Genomic DNA, 5,467 nt, shown 5'->3' with positions numbered 1-5,467 from the left:
CGAAACTTTGCGTACTACGAAGTGCCAAATTCGAGGTTCGTATCTTGCCGTCCCGCTAACGCTTATTTGATTTAATACGAGAGTGAGAAGGACGGTACGATACAAACTTCGATTTTCGAATTTCGCAGTAGTCCCTCTGCCCGAGCCGGGAGAGGTAAAGTATGTTTACGTTATATTACGACTAAAAAGGAGTTCGCAAAAGCGTGTTTCCTTATCTTATTTGCGTTATGAAACCGGCAACGCGACTTAGTGCCGGGCGTCAGAACCCGGGAATTCAATAAACACACATGATCGATCAACGCGGCCGAGCGCACTCCTCGGTTCCGAAAGAGTTCCAATACTCCGACTGCATAATGTATCGCAACTGTTTACAAGTTTGCGTAAAGGCGCGGCTACATTGCCTTAGGCCCCGGAATCTCAGGGCCCGTACTCTATAAATAATGGATATAAAGCGAGCACATGTTCAAAGTACTTATACATAATGTTTACCTATGGCATCTAAATTCCGGAATACGGAAATTCGTCGAAGAACTAAAGTCACTGACATAGCTGGAAAAATATGCAAATTGAAGTGGCAATGGGCAGGCCACATCGTTCGAAGAACAGATAACCGTTGGGGGAGAAAAGTCCTCGAGTGGCGACCACGAACCGGAAGACGAAGCGTTGGCAGGCCTCCCACCAGGTGGACTGACGACATCGTGAGAGTGGCGGGAAACCGGTTGATGTAAGTGGCGAGTTGTCGTTCATTGTGGCGTTCTAAAGGGGAGGCCTTTGTCCAGCAGTGGACGTCTTCCGGCTGATGATGATGATGATGGCATCTAAAGCCAATGCCACATCATATACCAACATGGGCTCAGTGCCGTGCAGTAAGGGTAGTCAGCGTGACTAATGAGGGTTTTCACAGAGGCGAAATATCGCTAGATGGCGTTAGCATCGTGAGGTCCGTTTGACATTTGACGTTTGCTTGCGATTGGCTCATTTAGTTATTTAACCAATCACGAGCAAACGTCAAACGTCAAATAGACCTGACGATACTGACGCCATCTAGCGATATTTCGCGTTTGTGAAAACCCTCATTGCACCCGTAGCACGCACCAGTAACAGGGTGAGTAACACAGGCGCCTACCCTTATGGCAGCACTGTCCTACCTTGTTGCTACCCTCCCTCCACGCCACTGTATGCGCTGGCCTCTCGATAAGCCGTAAGATAAAGCCTCGTAGTTTAACCTCATAAGCAAAGGATCATGGGTTCGAGCCCACCTTAAGTTTTTCGGAATTTATGTGCAAAATTTGCAGTGGTAACATACATGCAAAATAACATAGAAATTACAATATTATACCCGTGAGTTTTTTCGGTAAAAAAAACATCCTCAGGTAACTTGCACGTACAGTCACCAGCATTAATATCGGCCACAGCGGAGCGTGCAAAAATATCTGTCACGTCCTTCCGGCCCTAGAAATAGAGTCGTATTAGATATTTATGCACGCTTGTTGTGTCAGATATTAGTGCTGGTGACTGTATAAGTACATGCGAAGTAATTCAATAGTGTGTGTAAAGTTCCCAACCCGCACTGGGCGCACGTAGGAACTTCTCAGCTAAACCCTTTTAAGAAGAGGCCTGTGTCCAATATGGGAACTATAAAAGCCGAAGATGACGCGTTAAAAACCCAAAAATTTTGCTAAGGAGTAGGTACAAACGAAAGTAAATCGGCATTACGATTCTTTCAATGCGCTGAAACAGCTTTGATCTTTGTACGTGCTTTGGCACTTGCCATCGTTGTCCCAGATCGGAACTGGTGGAACTGGTGTATAGTAATATGTGAAACAAACCCTTGCTAAAGCTGTTAGGACTTTTTGAGGTTGGTTCTGTTCTAATATTTGGGTATACATCTGATGATTCATGCGTTAAATTATTAGACAATTTTATTATTCTTACGGAAATAGGCGGAACCTACAATATCAATAAAAAACTTGTAAATAAAATGTCTCAAATTTAATTAGAAAGTTGTCACGAGCTGTACGGTGAACGAAAACATTGTGAGGAAACCCGCTCACACCTGCCAAACAATTCAATGGCGTGTGTGAAGTTCCCAAACCGCACTGAGCCCTCGTGGGAACTACGACTCAAGCACTCTTCTTGTAAGAGGAGGCCTGTGTAACTATTTTCTCGCAAACTACTGAACTAACATGTTTTATTTACGTTGAGAAATCTGTAATTTGCACAAATTTCTTCGCTTTAACCTTTCTCTAATTCCTTAAAACGAATAAAAAATATGATTGGTTTTTTGGAGTCTTTTTGTATTTTTTATTTCAACTCCAAATTTGTTACTTTTACGGGTATCCCGTGAAACCATATCGAAAATACAAATATTAATAATAATATATATTAATACTAATATATATTAATGCTAGTGCTGCTGCATAAGTAGCGTAGTAGAAATAAGCAACCTGAGATATGTATGCATAGGAAAAATTCGTGTCTAGATTCCTGTCCAGCGGTGGTGTAGGCACGCAGCACGGATTGCTGAGGACCTGGGTTCGATTCCCAGCGCTGATCTCTTTTTCTGGTTTTTCTGTGCATCCATGTCTCAGTTTGTATTTTTGAATAAAAAATATCCCAAACCTGGGAATACTTTTGGGAATAATAATAATAACAATTAACAATGTTGATCAGAGAGCCATCTATATCTTTGTTACAAAAACTCCAAGAGTCAACGGCGACGTTCGAAATCTTCAAAGAGACGACCAGTGAAAGGGTGCTTAGGTGTGTTTCCGCTCCACGGTGTAGATGGCGGTAAAAGCAAAATCCAGCGAATTAAACTGAGCTTAGTAAGTTGTTGAATGTAGTGATCCGAATAGTCATTGTAGCGTTGTGCTTACGTACCTACCTACTAGCAGCCAAATATGTGGTCTAACACCCTAAAGTTGATAATCGTTTGCATGTCATAAAAAATAATGTCAATAATAGAAGTGTTGTCCACTTGAAAGTTCGACTTTAGCGACATATTCATTTAATAGGAACTTGTTTAAAAAATTATAGACTACTTATTTGGCTGATGGTACCTGCAAGATATTTAAGTATGCATTTTTTTTTATTCAACTGGATGGCAAACGAGCAAGTGGATCTCCTGATGATAAGAGATCACCACCGCCCATAAACATCTGCAACACCAGTTATATTTTGGCGTAAGACGATTTGTCTCGCATTTACTGGAAATGTTTATCGAATCCATGTATAAAATACATTATGACGTGTTATTACCAGCATGTCCGTTGCATAGGTGACTATCATTTAGGGCATTGCCGTGTCGCGCCCTGTTTTAACTTAGGACGGACCCATCCCTTCCCGAGGGTGGCGTAAAACGCGACTTAGAGCCTTGATGTCAGGCTGGGCATCAGCACTCTCGATTGTCAACTGAACTCCGGGCTCCAGCACTGCGATGTGGAAGTCGAAGGCGAGGTGAAATCTGTACAATTTTTCCGAGAAAGTCGTCATAAAAGTTTCACTGCCACTCCTTAGCCAATGACCACGACCACCTTGTTAAGAGTTTAGTGTAGCGACTTAAAAAGACGTTCTTAAGGTTTTTTGCTGTAAACCCCTAATAAATAGTGTACTGTAACTAGAAACTATTCAAATAAGTATCTTGAGAGTGACAACATTTCCATCGAATTGTAATAATAAATGAGAATCCATCCATCCATCGCAGCCTATATACGTCCCACTGCTGGGCACAGGCCTCCTCTCAGAACAAGAGGGCTTGGGCCATAGTTCCCACGCGGGCCCAGTGCGGATTGGGAACATCACACGCACCATTCCTCCCAGGTTTCCTCACGATGTTTTCCTTCACCGCAAAGCTCGTGGTAAATATCAAATGTAATTCCGCACATGAATTTCGAAAAACTCAGAGGTGCGAGCCGGGGTTTGAACCCACGACCCTCTGCTTGAGAGGCGATAAGTCAAACCACTAGGCCACCACGAGAATACAATAACTCTTTATTGCACACCAGCACAGTAAGCAGTACAGAAAACACAGGTATATACATAGAGGTTTTCTAAGGTAAGCAATAGGCGACCTTCGCTTCAGAGCGATCTCTTCCAGGCAACCTTTACAATGGACAGAAGTAAGGAATAAATTTTAGCAGGTGGTGCAATTTACCAAGCAATTTATTTATTTAGTGGTGGTATCAAGAATCAGTACCAGTATCAGTATAATAGTATAGTCGGGTCCAACGTATTTCTCTTCATAATATCTTCAAGTTACCTGTTAAAGTTACAGGTTACCTTCTTATCAAGCTACACCATTCTTATGCAGGTACTTATTTCACCACTGAAGACGAAGTCTAGAGAACCTGTCAAATAAAAATATACAAAGGGAAGTGTATAAAAAAACAGTGTGAAATTGATGTATCCTACTGTCCTTGGTATCTGTAATGCTGTAATTTTTTATTGATAAATAAATAAATAAATATACAAAGGGAAGTGTATAAAAAACAGTGTGAAATTGATGTATCCTACTGTCCTTGGTATCTGTAATGCTGTAATTTTTTATTGATAAATAAATTAATAAATAAATCTGTCCCTTTTGACTACGGGCAATTTCTCTCGGTTTTATTATAAATGGAGCTTTCATAATTAGTAGTCGTAGGTTTCAATAAGAGCGGCCCTTGGTATGCTAAGTTAAACTAACCCCGTGCTGAGCGGCCAGTATGGCAGCTCGCCCTCTCTCCAGTAGGTAGGTAAGCTGTAAACGCCATCTAAGGCTAACAGTACTTAATCGTACGTTCGAAAAAAAGCAGTCAGGCAAATAATGCGTTGTTAATATTTCACTTAAACACCCATTAAAAATCTGGCATGTTTTTGATCGGCTAATACATTTTTTACTACAATCAAACTACAATGCTATTTAGGTACTTCCTGGAATACTAGAATTAAATAGTGCTTTAAATAGGTTAAGCACATAAGTGCTGTTAAAAGGCTGTCAGTCTTTTATCTGGTTTTTTTATGACAAAGACCTCGATTATGAGTTAGCCGGATTAACTGGTCAGCATTATCCTTGCTCGATAAAATAAATGAAAGGTAGAGTGGTCTTCAATTGAAGTCTGCTTATTTAAACGGAAAATTAAAGATACAGGACACAATAACGTCAAAATTTGTATGAATTTTTAAAGTATTGTTTTCCAACTTTTTCCGTAATTATTAGGTCTTACTGGGACTACTGGGCCATCGTCCACCACTACCTCGCATATTTCGTTTTCAAGAAGAATTTACCGTACATCGGCAAACCCCACTGGTAAAATTGCCCTCCGATGGACAGAGCCATCTTTTATTTTAAATGTTAACTAACTAGGTCTTAAAGCCATCGCGTCATTGCAATTAATGGTCTACATTCATTGTTACATTGGCATCAGCTCATCAGATTTTACAAACAGGGTTAAGCCGATGGTGACCTAGTGGATTGACTACGGCC

The sequence above is a fragment of the Choristoneura fumiferana genome, chromosome 12 (genome assembly GCF_025370935.1).
Source record: "Choristoneura fumiferana chromosome 12, NRCan_CFum_1, whole genome shotgun sequence".
NCBI classification, from domain to species: domain Eukaryota; kingdom Metazoa; phylum Arthropoda; class Insecta; order Lepidoptera; family Tortricidae; genus Choristoneura; species Choristoneura fumiferana.
Note: the sequence above shows the minus strand (reverse complement) of the source record.